This window comes from Tachyglossus aculeatus, chromosome 2 (assembly GCF_015852505.1).
Source record: "Tachyglossus aculeatus isolate mTacAcu1 chromosome 2, mTacAcu1.pri, whole genome shotgun sequence".
Lineage (NCBI taxonomy): Eukaryota > Metazoa > Chordata > Mammalia > Monotremata > Tachyglossidae > Tachyglossus > Tachyglossus aculeatus.
The window spans coordinates 151,753,319-151,770,731 of NC_052067.1; the positions used below are offsets into that span (position 1 = coordinate 151,753,319).

General features: G+C 46.2%; 1 protein-coding gene and 1 pseudogene across 1 annotated transcript in view; one reads left to right on the plus strand and one right to left on the minus strand.

Moving 5' to 3' along the window:
* PRICKLE1 (prickle planar cell polarity protein 1) overlaps positions 1-4,120 on the minus strand; it is a 180,953-nt gene extending 176,833 nt beyond the window's left edge. The window contains exon 1 of the mRNA XM_038740848.1: positions 3,856-4,120. The gene's annotated coding sequence lies outside the window, so the exon portion shown is untranslated. The remainder of the gene's footprint in view (positions 1-3,855) is intronic.
* A 9,329-nt stretch (positions 4,121-13,449) lies between these two features.
* LOC119924562 lies at positions 13,450-13,577 on the plus strand (annotated as a pseudogene).
* The last annotated feature ends 3,836 nt before the right edge of the window (positions 13,578-17,413 follow it).

The following is a 17,413-nucleotide window of genomic DNA, read 5'->3' on the forward strand; positions in this document are numbered from 1 at the left end:
ATATACATATATACAGGTGGTGTGGGGAGGGGAAGGAGGTACGGTGGGGGGGATGGGGAGGTGGAGGAGGGGGAGAGGAAGGAGGGGACTCAGTCTGGGAAAGCCTCCTGGGGGAGGTGAGCTCTCAGTAGGCTCAGTGGAAAGAGATCGTACCAAAGTAAATGCAGGGAGGTGGAGGTGGGAACATGTACATAGGTAACAGGAGAGGAGGGTCTGGAAAGGAGTCTTTCCTGGTTTTAAACTCAATCTGAAATGCCTCCACGTAGTTTCATGGTTGCGCATAAAACGCAGAAACCCACTCGCCTTCACGGAGGTGAGATTTAATATATTCTTTCTCTTTTAGGCCATTCCCCATGATGTTGTTTATCTTGCTCTTTGTTATTGTTCTGCATCGGCAAGATACTCCTGTTTGGGCAATTAAACGTATTTAGATAGTGATTTCAGATTCCAGTTGGGCAAGTTGTAACTCAGTGTGGTGCCAGCCCCCCACCCCACGCCCCCCCCATCAATACACTCTCATTCTTTATGCTCTTCGGGGTTCTCAAACCAGCCTGTGGGCCATCTCAGCCAGGGTGCCAGGAATCACGGCAAACGGGCTTTTTCTCAGCAGCAGTGGAAAAGGAGCAGCATTCTGCTGCAACCTATATCCCGGCCCTGCCCATCTTGGATCCGTCTGGTCCTCAACTTCTGCGCCTCCGTTAAAGAAAAGGAATCTCTTTGCCCTCCCCACCCACCAAAATACATAGATACCCTCAGATGCGCATATATTCACTCACTCACTCAATCAATCAATCGTATTTATTGAGCGCTTACTATGTGCAGAGCACTGTACTAAGCGCTTGGGAAGTACAAATTGGCATCATATAGAGACAGTCCCTACTCAACAGCGGGCTCACAGTCTAAAAGGGGGAGACAGAGAACAAAACCAAACATACTAACAAAATAAAATAAATAGAATAGATATGTACAAGTAAAATAAATAGAGTAATAAATATGTACAAACATATATACATATATACAGGTGCTGTGGGGAAGGGAAGGAGGTAAGATGGGGGGATGGAGAGGGGGATGAGGGGGAGAGGAAGGAAGGGGCTCAGTCTCAGTCACTCACACACACACACACACACACACACACCACAACACCCACAAAATCAACCGAAACGAGGCAGCCGCTCTGCAGCAAGCGATGGTCCTGGATGCAGGGTCCCGTTAAATTCATTCACTCATTCATTCAACCGTATTTACTGGGCGCTTACTGTGTGTACAGCACTGTACTAAGCGCTTGGTACTGGTCGGCAACATATAAAGCCCCTCCCTCCAGGGATGGGAGGGCCGCGACGGGCCTTCTCGGGAGGCTGACATTCCGCAACAGCTTCCAGGACGGACTGCGTGCGAATATTGCTTGGCACAGAGTGGGCGCTTAACAAATACCATAAGTATTATTATTATCAGTCGCATTTTTTGACTGCTTACTGTGAGCGCTTGGGAAAGCGCAATACCGCAACAGAGACAATCCCCGTCCACAACGAGCTCACAGACTAGAGGGGGGGAATCTGCTTATCCCCTTTTTTTTAAAAAAAAAAGGTATTTGTGTCTACTAGGTGCCAGGCACTGTACTAAGTGCTGGCATTTCGTACCAATCGCCCCCCACACAGACACACACACACACAAGAATCCCCCCAGAATCCTTCCCCTTCTCACCATTTCCCTCTGTCATGCATTCAACCGTATTTATAGAGCGCTTCCTGAGTGCACAGCACTGTACTAAGCGCTTGGGAAAGTACAAGTCGGCAACGTATAAGACGGTCCCTACCCAACAACGGGCTCACAATCTAGAAGTCTGTCGGGCTCACAGTCATTCATTCATTCAATCGTATTTACCGAGCGCTTACTGTGCGCAGAGCACTGTGCTAAGCGCTTGGGAAGTACAAATCCGCAACATATAGAGACGGTCCCTACCCAACAACGGGCTCACAGTCATTCATTCATTCAATGGTATTTACTGAGCGCTTACTGTGCGCAGAGCACTGTGCTAAGCGCTTGGGAAGTACAAATCGGCAACATATAGAGATGGTCCCCACCCAACAACTGGTCCCAGTCATTCATTCATTTATTCAACGGTACTTATAGAGCGCTTACTGTGTGCAGAGCACTGTGCTAAGCGCTTGGGAAGTACAAATCAGCAACGTATAGAGACGGTCCCTACGCAACAACGGGTCCCAATCATTCATTCATTCAATGGTATTTATTGAGCATTTACCGGGTGCAGAGCACTGTGCTAAGCGCTTGGGAAGTACAAATCGGCAACATATAGAGACGGTCCCTACCCAACAACGGGTCCCAGTTATTCATTCATTCAGTGGTATTTAATGAGCATTTACCATGTGCAGAGCACTGTGCTAAGCGCTTGGGAAGTACAAATCGGCAACGTATCATCATCATCATCAATCGTATTTATTGAGCGCTTACTATGTGCAGAGCACTGTACTAAGCGCTTGGGAAGTACAAATAGAGACGGTCCCTACGCAACAACGGGTCCCAGTCATTCATTCATTCAGTGGTATTTATTGAGCATTTACGGTGTGCAGAGCACTGTGCTAAGCGCTTAGGAAGTACAAATCAGCAACGTATAGAGACGGTTCCTACGCAACAACGGGTCCCAGTCATTCATTCATTCATTCAACGGTATTTATTGAGCATTTACCGTGTGCAGAGCACTGTGCTAAGCGCTTGGGAAGTACAAATCGGCAACATATAGAGACAGTCCCTACGCAACAACGGGTCCCATTCATTCATTCATTCAGTGTTATTTATTGAGCATTTACCGTGTGCAGAGCACTGTGCTAAGCGCTTGGGAAGTACAAATCGGCAACGTATCATCATCATCATCAATCGTATTTATTGAGCGCTTACTACGTGCAGAGCACTGTACTAAGCGCCTGGGAAGTACAAATAGAGACGGTCCCTACGCAACAACGGGTCCCAGTCATTCATTCATTCATTCAGTGGTATTTATTGAGCATTTACCGTGTGCAGAGCACTGTGCTAAGCGCTTGGGAAGTACAAATCAGCAACATATAGAGACGGTCCCTACCCAACAACGGGTCCCAGTCATTCATTCATTCAGTGGTATTTATTGAGCATTTACCGTGTGCAGAGCACTGTGCTAAGCGCTTGGAAAGTACAAATCGGCAACGTATAGAGACGGTCCCTACGCAACAACGGGTCCCATTCATTCATTCATTCAGTGTTATTTATTGAGCATTTACCGTGTGCAGAGCACTGTGCTAAGCGCTTGGAAAGTACAAATCGGCAACGTATAGAGACAGTCCCTACGCAACAACGGGTCCCAGTCATTCATTCATTCAGTGGTATTTATTGAGCATTTACCGTGTGCAGAGCACTGTGCTAAGCGCTTGGGAAGTACAAATCGGCAACATATAGAGACAGTCCCTACCCAACAACGGGTCCCAGTCATTCATTCATTCAGTGGTATTTATTGAGCATTCACCGTGTGCAGAGCACTGTGCTAAGCGCTTGGGAAGTACAAATCGGCAATATATAGAGACGGTCCCTACGCAACAACGGGTCCCAGTCATTCATCATCATCACCAATCGTATTTATTGAGCGCTTACTATGTGCAGAGCACTGTACTAAGCGCTTGGGAAGTCCAAATTGGCAACATCTAGAGCCTACCCGACAGTGGGCTCACAGTCTAAAAGGGGGAGACAGAGAACAAAACCAAACATAGTAACAAAATAAATAGAATAGATAGGTACAAATGGTACTTATCGAGCGCTCACGGGGGGGCAGAGCACCGTGCTAAGCGCCCCAGGGGCGTCCAGGACACTCACCGGCCTGAGAACGAGTTGGGAGAGCGGCGGCAAAGGTATTCCTTTGGTGGGGCGGAGGACTGTCTGGGGAGGGACGGGAGAAGCGGCAGTCACATTGGAAGTCGGTCCGGCTCCTCGACGGCTCCCGGGGAGGGCGGGGAAAAATCAACGCAGGAGGGCGGAGGCAAGCATGCTTTCCCAGGACGGCGGGGAGACCAGCTGGCCGGACGGGCTTCTTCGGCACGGCTTCGGCTCCTCTTCGGGCCTTCGGGGTTTCTTCGGGGCTTCGGGCTTCGGGCTCGACTCCGTCGCTAGTGGGCTCGGGCTGCGGGGGCCGGCGCGATGTCACGGGCGGCGCTCCCCTCCGATTGGCCGGACCCCCGGCCCGCCCGCCAATCGCCGACGCCGCCGCCGCCGCCGCCGCCGCCGCCGCCGCCGGGAGCCGCGAAAACCCGGACGGCCGGATCGGCTGACAGGACGGAGCGGGCTCGCCCCCGTCGGGTGAGATCGGACGTTTCCGGAGGCCCGGCCGGCAAGGTCGCCCGAGGGCCCAATTCTGTTTTTTTTTAAATAATAATAATAATAATAATAATAATAATAATGTTGGTATTTCTTAAGCGCTTACTATGTGCAAAGCATCATCATCAATCGTATTTATTGAGCGCTTACTGTGTGCAGAGCACTGTTCTAACAAAAGCACTGTTCTCAGCGCTGAATCAGGTTGGCCCACAAGGGGCTCGCAGTCTCCATCCCCCTTTTATGGTGCATTCATATATTGCGCATTTATTGGTGCATATAATAATAATAATTATTATTAGAACATGCTCTAATTATTATCCTAATTATTATTAGAACAGAGCACTGTTCTAACAAAGCCCTGTTCTAAGCGCTGAATCAGGTTGGCCCACAAGGGGCTCACAGTCTTCACCCCCCTTTTATTGTGCATTTATATATTGCGCATTTATTGTGCATTTATTGGCGCATATAATAATAATAATTATTATTAGAACATGTTCTAATTATTATTCTAATTATTATTAGAACAGACAACTGTTCTGACAAAGCACTGTTCTAAGCGCTGAATCAGGTTGGCCCACAAGGGGCTCACAGTCTTCATCCCCCTTTTATTGTGCATTTATATATTGTGCATTTATTGTGCATTTATTGGTGCATATAATAATAACAAGTATTAGAACATGCTCTAATTATTATTCTAATTATTATTAGAACAGAGCACTGTTCTACCAAAGCATGTTCTCAGCGCTGAATCAGGTTGTCCCACAAGGGGCTCACAGTCTTCACCCCCCTTTTATTGTGCATTTATATATTGCGCATTTATTGTGCATTTATTGGTGCATATAATAATAATTATTATTATTAGAACATGTTCTAATTATTATTCTAATTATGATTAGAACAGAGCACTGTTCTAACAAAGCACTGCTCTAAGCGCTGAATCAGGTTGTCCCACAAGGGGCTCACAGTCTTCATCCCCCTTTTATGGTGCATTTATATATTGTGCATTTATTGGTGCATATAATAATAATAATTATTATTAGAACATGCTCTAATTATTACTTTAATTATTATTAGAACAGAGCACTGTTCTAACAAAGCACTGTTCTAAGCGCTGAATCAGGTTGTCCCACAAGGGGCTCACAGTCTTCATCCCCCTTTTATTGTGCATTTATATATTGCGCGTTTATTGTGCATTTATTGGTGCATATAATAATAATAATTATTATTAGAACCTGTTCTAATTATTATTCTAATTAGTATTAGAACAGAGCACTGTTCTAACAAAGCACTGTTCTCAGCGCTGAATCAGGTTGGCCCACAAGGGGCTCACAGTCTTCACCCCCCTTTTATTATGCATTTATATATTGCGCATTTATTGTGCATTTATTGGTGCATATAATAATAATTATTATTATTAGAACATGCTCTAATTATTATTTTAATTATTATTAGAACAGAGCACTGTTCTAACAAAGCACTGTTCTCAGCGCTGAATCAGGTTGGCCCACAAGGGGCTCACAGTCTTCATCCCCCTTTTATGGTGCATTTCTATATTGTGCATTAATTGTGCATTTATTGGTGCATATAATAATAATTATTATTATTAGAACATGTTCTAATTATTATTCTAATTAGTATTAGAACAGAGCACTGTTCTAACAAAGCACTGTTCTCAGCGCTGAATCAGGTTGGCCCACAAGGGGCTCACAGTCTTCACCCCCCTTTTATTATGCATTTATATATTGTGCATTTATTGTGCATTTATTGGTGCATATAATAATAATTATTATTATTAGAACATGCTCTAATTATTATTCTAATTATTATTAGAACAGAGCACTGTTCGAACAAAGCATTCACAGTCTTCATCCCCCTTTTATTGTGCATTTATATATTGTGCATTTATTGGTGCATATAATAATAATAATTATTATTAGGACATGTTCTAATTATTATTCTAATTATGATTAGAACAGAGCACTGTTCTACCAAAGCACTGTTCTAAGCGCTGAATCAGGTTGGCCCACAAGGGGCTCACAATCTTCATCCCCCTTTTATTGTGCATTTCTATATTGTGCATTAATTGTGCATTTATTGGTGCATATAATAATAATTATTATTATTAGAACATGTTCTAATTATTATTCTAATTAGTATTAGAACAGAGCACTGTTCTAACAAAGCACTGTTCTCAGCGCTGAATCAGGTTGGCCCACAAGGGGCTCACAGTCTTCATCCCCCTTTTATGGTGCATTTCTATATTGTGCATTAATTGTGCATTTATTGGTGCATATAATAATTATTATTATTATTAGAACATGTTCTAATTATTATTCTAATTATGATTAGAACAGAGCACTGTTCTAACAAAGCACTGTTCTCAGCGCTGAATCAGGTTGGCCCACAAGGGGCTCACAGTCTTCATCCCCATTTTATTGTGCATTTATATATTGTGCATTTATTGTGCAGATAATAATAATAATAATAATAATAATAATAATAATAATAATAATAATATTGGTATTTGTTAAGCGCTTACTATGTGCAAAGCACTGTTCTAAGCGCTGGGGTAGATACAAGGTAATCAGGTTGTCCCACGTGGAGCTCACAGTCTTCATCCCCATTTTACAGATGAGGTAACTGAGGCCCAGAGAAGTTAAGTGACTTGCCCAAAGTCACACAGCTGACAAGTGGTAGAGCCGGGATTTGAACCCATGACCTCTGACTCCAAAGCCCGTGCTCTTTCCACTGAGCCACGCTGCTTCTCTACCTATTCTATTTATTTTATTTTGTTAGTGTGTTTGGTTTTGTTCTCTGTCTCCCCCTTTTAGACTGGGAGCCCACTGTTGGGTAGGGACTGTCTCTATATGTTGCCAACTTGGACTTCCCAAGCACTTAGTACAGTGCTCTGCACACAGTAAGTGCTCAATAAATACGATTGATTGATTGACTGATTGATTTTACAGATGAGGGAACTGAGGCCCAGAGAAGTGAAGTGACTTGCCCCACGTCACACAGCTGACAAGTGGCGGAGCTGGGATTTGAACCCGCGACCTCCGACTCCAAAGCCCGGGCTCTTTCCACTGAGCCACGCTGCTTCCAATAATAGCCATGCTGCTAATAATAATGATGGCATATATTAAGTGCTTACTATGTGCCGAGCCCTGTTCTAAGCGCTGGGGAGGTTACAAGGTGATTGGGTTGTCCCACGGGGGGCTCACATTAATCCCCATTTTATAGGTGGGGGAACTGAGGCCCAGAGAATAATGATAATATTGATATTTGTTAAGCGCTTACTAAAATAATAACAAATAATAATGGCATTTATTAAGCGCTTACTATGTGCAAAGCACTGTTCTAAGTGCAGTGGAGGTTACAAGGTGATCAGGTTGTCCTACGGGAGGCTCACAGTCTGCATCCCCATTTTACAGAAGAGGGAACTGAAGCCCAGAGAAGTTAAGTGACTTGCCCAAAGTCACACAGCTGACAGATGGCAGAGCTGGGATTTGAACCCATGACCTCTGACTCCAAAGTCCGTGCTCTTCCCACTGAGCCATGCTGCTTCTATAGCTTTGCTAGAGCTACAGCTTCGCTGCTTACTATGTGTAAAGCACTGTTCTAAGCGCTGGGAAGGTTACAAGGTGATCGGGTTGTCCCACGGGGGGCTCACATTAATCCCCATTTTACAGGTGAGGGAACTGAGGCCCAGAAAATAATAATAATAATAATAATAATGTTGATATTTGTTAAGCACTTACTACATGCAAAGCACTGTTCTATGCGCTGGGGAGGTTACAAGGTGATCAGGTTGTCCCACGGATGGGCTCACAGTCTTCATCCCCATTTTACGGATGAGGTCACTGAGGCTCAGAGAAGTGAAGTGACTTGCCCGAAGGCACACAGCTGACAATTGGCGGAGCCGGGGTTTGAACCCATGACCTCCGGCTTCAAAGCCCATGCTCTTTGCACTGAGCCACCAGCGCTTAGAACAGTGCTTTGCACATAGTAAGCACTTAACAAGCGCTTAGAGAAGCAGCATGGCTCAATGGACAGAGTACGCACTTTGGAATCAGAGGCATGGGTTCAAATCCCAGCTCCGCCAATCATCAGCTGTGTGACTTTGGGAAAGTCACTTCACTTCTCTGGGCCTCAGTTACCTCATCTGTAAAATGGGGATTAAGACTGTGAGCCCCCCCTGGTACAACCTGATCACCTTGTCACCTCCCCAGTGCTTAGTTCAGTGCTTTGCACATAGTAAGCACTTGATAAATGCCATCATTATTATATTATTATTATTAACAAATGCCATCATTATTATTATTACAATTCAGCAACAGATGGAGACGGTCCCTACCCAACAACGTTGGCCTGCCGTGTGGACAGGGATGGTCTCTCCTTATTGCTGCAATGTACTTTCCAAGCGCTTGGTACACTGCTCTGCACCCAGTAAGTGCTCAATAAATACGATTGAATTATTACTAGTACTAGTATGTTATTTGTTCAGCGCTTACTATGTGCCAGGCACTGTACTGAGCGTCCCCCTTCTAGACTGTGTGCCCGTTGTTGGGTGGGGCCTGTCTCTGTTGCCAAATGGTACTTTCCAAACGCATAGTACAGTGCTCTGCACCCAGTAAGTGCTCAATAAATACGATTGAATTATTACTAGTATTAGTATGTTATATGTTTAGCGCTTACTATGTGTCAGGCACTGTACTGAGCATCCCCCTTCTAGACTGTGTGCCAGTTGGGTGGGGCCTGTCTCCATCTTGCCAAATTGTACTTACCAAACGCTTAGTACAATGCTCAGCACCCAGTAAGCGCTCAATAAATACGACTGAAGGATGGTAGGGACTGTCTCTATATGTTGCCAACTTGTACTTCCCAAGCGCTTAGTACAGTGCTCTGCACACAGTAAGCGCTCAATAAATAGGATTGATGATTCCGGCTCCCAGTGCCCGTGGCTTTGAACTGGAATTGAATAAAGAGGGGATGGGGGTGGGATGAAATCCTTTGCGCCAGGCCCGGGTGGGAGAGGAGCGGGGGAGACGCCTCCCGGGTAGGGAGGTGGGGATGAAGCCCCGCCCGCCCTCACCCTTGCCCCCATCGCGGCGCCCGGAGGGAATTTGGTTTTCACTTTCCCGTCCTCCGAGGTGCCTGTATCCACCCAAGCGCTTAGTACGGTGCCTGGTACGTAGTGAGTGCCTAACAGAGCCCATGATGAGGATGAGGAGGATTCATTCATTCAATCGTATTTATTGAGCGCTTACTGTGTGCAGAGCACTGTACTAAGCGCTTGGGAAGTGCAAGTTGGCAACATACAGAGACGGTCCCTACCCAACAGCGGGCTCACAGTCTAGAAGGGGGGAGACAGACATAAAAAAAAACATATTAACAAAATAAAATAAATAGAATAAATATGTACATATAAGAGTAATAAATATGTACAAACATATACATATATATAGGTGCTCTGGGGAGGGGAAGGAGGTAAGGCGGAGGGGGAGGAGGGGGCTCAGTCTGGGAAGGCCTCCTGGAGGAGGTGAGCTCTCAGTAGGGCTTTGAAGGGTGATGGGGCTTGGCTCTGCCCTGGCCTTCTCTCCGCCTTGATGAGCCCGCCCTGGCTGGGTTTCGGGGCGTGGGGGCAACTAATTAATTGATGATGGCATTTATTAAGCACTTACTTTCATTCATTCATTCATTCAGTCGTATTTATTGAGCGCTTACTGTGTGCAGAGCACTGTACTAAGCGCTTGGGAAGTACAAGTTGGCAACATTTAGAGACGGTCCCTACCCAACAGCGGGCTCACAGTCTAGAAGGGGGAGACAGAGAACAAAACAAAACATATTAACAAAATAAAATAAATAGAATAAATATGTACAAGTAAAATAAATACATAGAGTAATAAATATGTACAAACATATCAATCAATCGCATTTATTGAGCGCTTACTGTGTGCAGAGCACTGTACTAAGTGCTAGGGAAGGACAAGTTGGAAACATATAGAGACAGTCCCTACCCAACAGTGGGCTCACAGTATGAGCACCGTACTAAGTGCTTGGGAAGGACAAGTTGGAAACATATAGCGACAGTCCCTACCCAACAGTGGGCTCACAGTATGTACATCATCCGTCGTATTTATTGAGCGCTTACTATGTGCAGAGCACTGTACTAAGCGCTTGGGAAGTACAAATTGGCAACATATAGAGACAGTCCCTACCCAACAGTGGGCTCACAGTCTAAAAATACATATACATATACATAGATCCAGGTGCTGTGGGGAGGGGAAGGAGGTAAGGCGGGGGGGATGGGGAGGAGGGGGTTCAGTCTGGGAAGGCCTCCTGGAGGAGGTGAGCTCTCAGTAGGGCTTTGAAGGATGATGAGGCTGCCCTGGCCTTCTCTCCGTGCCCGCCTGCCTTGATGCGCCCGCCCTGGCTGGGTTTCGGGGCATGGGGGCAATTAATTAATTAATGATGGCATTTATTAAGCGCTTACTATGTGCAAAGCACTGTTCTAAGCGCTGGAGCGCAGCCTGGCCCAGCCGTGCCCTGTCCCGAGGGAGAGCCAGCCTCTGCAGAAAAAGCCCTCTTGCTTTCGGGATCAGGCCAGGGATCCCTCCTCTGGGACACAGGGCCCAGACCTGCCAGTATGGGGGGCTTAGGGGGGGCCAGGCTCCAACGGATCCCTTTTAGCTCCCCAGGGGCCAAAGGTGGGGGGCTGGGGCTTGTCCCCCTCGGGAGGCGGGCAGGGATCGACAAGATTTTCTTTTTCCTCCTGCAGAAGCTAAATGACATTTCTTAACTTTTGGAACCGTTCAGTGGGGAGGGAGAATGCACCACTCGGCAAGCTTGGAGTGGCGGAGGCAGGGGATGAAAAAGAAATGAGGAGGAGGATACAGATCTGTGGAAATTTCTGGCTTCGGCTCGATGCGATTAATTCAGTCCCTGACTCAGAGTTGCACTGCGCATTCAAGACTAGCAACAAACACACACACACACACTCACAATCACACACAAATACACACACAGAGAATTCCTTACCTTCTGAGAATAAGGCATTCAGGGAATAAGGTCATTGGCTTCCTTTCAAATGCCGCAACTGCCTTTGCAGTGGTCCAACTCATACACTAAGCTAAATCTGGGAATGAGGTTTTCAGTTTATCTTTTCCTCAGGATTTTGTGATGAGGCTCTTGCCCTTTTATGAATGGTACCTATTAATGAGCCCACTGTTGGGTAGGGACTATATATGTTGCCAACTTGTACTTCCCAAGCGCTTAGTACAGTGCTCTGCACAACAGTAAGCGCTCAATAAATATGATCGATTGATTGATTGTACTTCCCAAGCGCTTAGTACAGTGCTCTGCACACAGTAAGCGCTGAATAAATACGATTGATTGATAGATCTAAATGCTTTTCGCTTCTATGGAGGACTGTGAGGTGGCAATCAATCAACTGAGGATTTATCTTGTGCAGAGCACTCTACCAAGAACACTGTACTAAGCTCTTGGGAGAATACCGTTTAACAGAGTTGGTAGACATTTTCCCTGGCTAAGAGAAGCTTACAGGAAAATCAAATGAATGATGCATTCAACTGGCAAAAGTGAAAATCAGGACTTAAATAGGTAGTCAAAATTTCAAGCACTGACTTCCCCAGCAGTTAGGGGGAAATTTTATTCAAGCAATCAATATCATTTATTGAGAACCTATATGCAGGGAGCACTGTATTGAGCACTTGGGAGAGGGCAGTGGAGGTAAACGACTCAAACCCTTCCCTAAACCTAACAATCTAACGGGGAGGACAGGCACAACATGTCCAGATAAGAGGCAGCAGAGATGGAGCAGTGAATAAATGCATGCTCAAAGAATGAATCAATATGCATAAAATGCTACAGGTAGCCATGCTTTCAAGAGTACTGAAGTGGAAGTTGGGAGGACATAACCTGGGGAGGGGAAAATTAATCTCCAGAAAGACACTGAGATTGTCAGAATCTACTCTAATTAAGTCCTGTCAAACACCCTTCATTCAGGAGGAAGGCTCAGAATAATGGAAGGCTAAAGCAGCGGACCCCACATCACGCATTCGTGAGTATAACCAACCCCTGAATCTGCTTCCATTTAGTTCCATAAAATCAAAATGAAATTTTCACCACTGGAAACCAGTTCATTGATTTTACAGATTACTTCCGGTTACATGAGCTGACTTCCATCAGCTAAACTGGTGGGTGAAAGGAAACAGCAGGCACTCAGCTCTTCTGGTGAACTAGAGGAATGTCGCTAGTTCTGAAAACATCCTCAAATTATTAATGTTCGACTTCAATTGTTATAAATAGTCAAAGCCAAGGGAGAAAGTTTTCATCTGCCGCTGGCAGCATGTAAGGACTCAAATACTGACTAGCAAATTAATAATAATGTCGGTATTTGTTAAGTGCTTGCTATGTGCCAAGCACTGTTCTAAGCACTGGGGTTGATACAAAGTAATCAGGTTTCCCCACGTGGGGCTTTCAGTCTTCATCCCCTTTTTACAGATGAGGTAAATGAGGCTCAGAGAAGTTAAGTGACGTGCCCAAGGTCACGCAGCTGATAAGTGGGAGAGCTGGGATTAGAACCCATGACCTCTGACTCCCAAGCCATGCTGCTTCTCTTAATGTCCTGCTCACCTCAAGATCAATATATGAGCTATATGAGCTGTGACAATTTTCAATGTTTTCAAGCTTAAAAAAGAGATTACACATTTTAGGCTTCAGTCAATAGCACAGTTTCACTAGGCCAATATCAAAATTATTGCCTTGAATATGAGTTACCTTTTTTGTGGGACCAGTCCCATGGCCAAGAAGCATTTGAGTTTCAGAACAGATCTAGTGCCTCATGAGTTCAATCAGTCAGTGATATTTGTGGAGTGCTTTTTATGCGCAAGACACTGTACCCTCAGGGTCTCCACCCCTGAGAGTCAGGGGTGTTTCATTGACCCACAGGTTCTGGGATGATGTTTGGGATTTGATACCGACATATTTGGCCCACCTTGAGATACCTCAATCCATAGCTTCCAGGGATACTTCAATCTGGGCAGAACCCCCATCAATCAGTGGTAGTTACTGAGTCCCCTCTCAGGGTCGCACCTGGAGAGTTTCCAGTACTCTACCAGTCTCGACTACGGGAGGGAAAGTCAAGCAGAGGCATACCCATTCCATTCCTAGCTTGGGCGAGTGGAAGGCGATCTGCTACAAGTCAAAACTCACCTGTGCTGGGCAGCAGCAGCATGGGAGAGTGCGAAGTTGGAGACTCAAGTTTACTATGCCGAAGGAGGCAATGGAAAGCACTTCTGTATTTTTACCATGAAAACGCTACCAGAACAATTGCAGATGGAGGTGGGGTTAGATGTGTCCATGGCTTCGCTGTGGTTTAGAGATGACTTGACAGCATAAGACAAGACAAGTTACTGCGTATCTACTGAATGCGAAGTACTCTACTAAATTCTGGTCTTAAATTCTGGCCCTCTCTGACTCCCATGACATTTTTTAGATTGGAGCTAAATGCTTAGAGTTGTCATCCTAAGTACTCGAATGAACCTTGGGTGTTTGTCAAAGCCAGTGTCAATCAATCAATCAATCGTATTTAATCAATCAATCAATCGATTTATTGAGCGCTTACTGTGTGCAGAGCACTGTACTAAGCGCTTGGGAAGTACAAGTTGGCAACATATAGAGACAGTCCCTACCCAACAGTGGGCTCACAGTCTAAAAGGGGGAGACAGAGAACAAAACCAAACATACTAACAAAATAAAATAAATAGAATAGATATGTACAAATCAAATAAATAACTAAATAGAGTAATAAATATGTACAAACATATATACATATATACAGGTGCTGTGGGGAAGGGAAGGAGTTAAGATGGGGGGGATGGAGAGGGGGATGAGGGGGAGAGGAAGGAAGGGGCTCAGTCTGGGAAGGCTTCCTGGAGAAGGTGAGCTCTCAGTAGGGCCTTGAAGGGAGGAAGAGAGCTAGCTTGGTGGATGGGCAGAGGGAGGGCATTCCAGGCCCGGGGGATGACGTGGGCTGGGGGTCGATGGCGGGACAGGCGAGAACGAGGTACGGTGAGGAGATTAGCAGCAGAGGAGCGGAGGGTGTGGGGTAGGCTGTAGAAGGAGAGAAGGGATGTGAGGTAGGAGGGGGCGAGGTGATGGACAGCCTTGAAGCCCAGGGTGAGGAGTTTCTGCCTGATGCGCAGATTGATTGGTAGCCATTGGACATTTTTGAGGAGGGGAGTAATATGCCCAGAGCGTTTCTGGACAAAGACAATCCGGGCAGCAGCATGAAGTATGGATTGAAGTGGGGAGAGTCACGAGGATGGGAGATCAGAGAGAAGGCTGATGCAGTAGTCCAGACGGGATAGGATGAGAGCTTGAACGAGCAGGGTAGCGGTATGGATGGAGAGGAAAGGGCGGATCTTGGCAACGTTGCAGAGCTGAGACCGGCAGGTTTTGGTGACAGCTTGGATGTGAGGGGTGAATGAGAGAACGGAGTCGAGGATGACACCAAGGTTGCGGGCTTGTGAGACGGGAAGGATGGTAGTGCCGTCAACAGAGATGGGAAAGTCAGGGAGAGAGCAGGGTTTGGGAGGGAAGACAAGGAGTTCCGTCTTGGATATGTTGAGTTTTAGGTGGCGGGCAGACATCCAGATGGAGATGTCCTGAAGGCAGGAGGAGATGCAAGCCTGGAGAGAGGGGGAGAGAGCAGGGACAGAGATGTAGATCTGGGTGTCATCAGCGTAGAGATGACAGTTGAAGCCGTGGGAGTGAATGAGGTCACCAAGGGAGTGCGTGTAGATCGAGAACAGAAGGGGACCAAGCACTGAACCTTGGGGAACCCCTACAGTAAGAGGATGGGAGGGGGAGGAGGAGCCTGCAAAAGAGACTGAGAATGAACGACCGGAGAGATAAGAGGAGAACCAGGAGAGGACGGAGTCTGTGAAGCCAAGGTCAGATACTGTATTGAGGAGAAGGGGGTGGTCCACAGTGTCAGAGGCAGCCAAGAGGTCGAGGAGGATTAGGACGGAGTATGAGCCGTTGGATTTGTCAAGCAGGAGGTCATTGGTGACCTTTGAGAGGGCAGTTTCCGTGGAATGTAGGCGACGGAAGCCAGACTGGAGGGGATCAAGGAGAGAGTTGGTGCTGAGGAATTTATTGAGCACTTACTGTGTGCAGAGCACTGTACTAAGCGCTTGGGAAGTACAAGTTGGCAACATATAGAGACAGTCCCTACCCAACAGTGGGCTCACAGTCTAGAAGGGGGAGACAGAGAACAAAACCAAACATATTAACAAAATAAAATAAATATAATAGATATGTACAAGTAAAATAAATAAATAGAGTAATAAATATGTACAAACATATATACATATATACAGGTGCTGTGGGGAAGGGAAGGAGGTAAGATGGGGGGGATGGAGAGGGGGATGAAGAGGAGAGGAAGGAGGGAGCTCAGTCTGGGAAGGCCTCCTGGAGGAGGTGAGCTCTCAGTAGGGCCTTGAAGGGAGGAAGAGAGCTAGCTTGGCGGATGGGCAGAGGGAGGGTATTCCAGGCCGGGGGAAGACGGGGGACGGGGGTTGACGGCGGGACAGGCGAGAACGAGGCACGGTGAGGAGATTAGCGGCAGAGGAGCGGAGGGTGCAGGGTGGGCTGTAGAAGGAGAGAAGGGAGGTGAGGTAGGAGGGGGCAAGGTGATGGAGAGCCTTGAAGCCCAGAGTGAGGAGTTTCTGCCTGATGCGCAGATTGATTGGTAGCCACTGGAGATTTTTGAGGAGGGGAGTAACATGCCCAGAGCGTTTCTGGACAAAGATAATCCGGGCAGCAGCATGAAGTATGGATTGAAGTGGGGAGAGACAAGAGGGTGGGAGATCAGAGAGAAGGCTGATGCAGTAGTCCAGACGGGATAGGATGAGAGCTTGAATGAGCAGGGTAGTGGTTTGGATGGAGAGGAAAGGGTGGATCTTGGCAATGTTGCGGAGCTGAGACCGGCAGGTTTTGGTGACAGCTTGGATGTGAGGGGTGAATGAGAGAGTGGAGTCGAGGATGACACCATAAGTAATAATAATAATGTCTTCTAGACTGAGCCCGTTGTTGGGTAGGAATTGTCTCTGTTACTGAATTATCCCTCCTAAATGCTTAGTACAGTGCTCTACGTACAGTAAGTGCTCAATAAATACGACTGACTGAATGAATGAATACTAAATGCTTGGGAGAGTGCAACAGCTCCCTGTCCTCAACAATTGTGTGATCAGGAGGAGTGAATAGAGCACTGCCTGGCCTGGCTTGGTTTGGGGCTGGCCTCATTTGGAAGTAGGTTCTGACACACTCACTGGCCTTGATTTGGGTGTTCTGCTTTAAAGAGGGATTGTTTCAATCATCAATCAGTCAATGGAGGGTATTTAATTGAATGCTTATTGTGTGCAAAGTACCCTACTAAGCACTTGGAGGAGAACAACATGGCTTAGTGGATAGAGCACCGGCCTGAGGCAGAAAGTCATGGGTTCTAGTCCTCACTCTGCCACATATCTGCCGTATGACCTTGGACAAATCACTTAACTTCTCTGTGCCTCAGTTACCTCATCTGTAAAAAATGGGGATTAAGAGTGTGAGCCCAGTGTGACCAGGGACCGTGTCCAACCTTATTAACATGTAGTACACCAGTGCTTAGAACAGTGGCTGGCACAGAGTAAGTGCTTAACAAGTACCATAATAATTCCAGTGCTTAGTACAGTGCCTGGCACATAATAAGCATTTAACAAATGCCAAAATTATTATTAACAATAAAGTAGACACAATCTCTACTTTCAAGGAACTTCCAGTCTAGTGGGAGACACAAAATAAATCACAGGTAGGGAAAGCAACTGAGTATATGGATATGTCCTTTTCATTCATTCATTCATTCATATTTATTGAGCACTTACTGTGTGCAGAGCATTGTACTAAGTGCTTGGGAGAGTGAAATATAACAATAAACAGAGACATTCCCTGCCCACAGCAAGCTTTCAGTCTAGAGGGGGAGACATATTAATAGAAA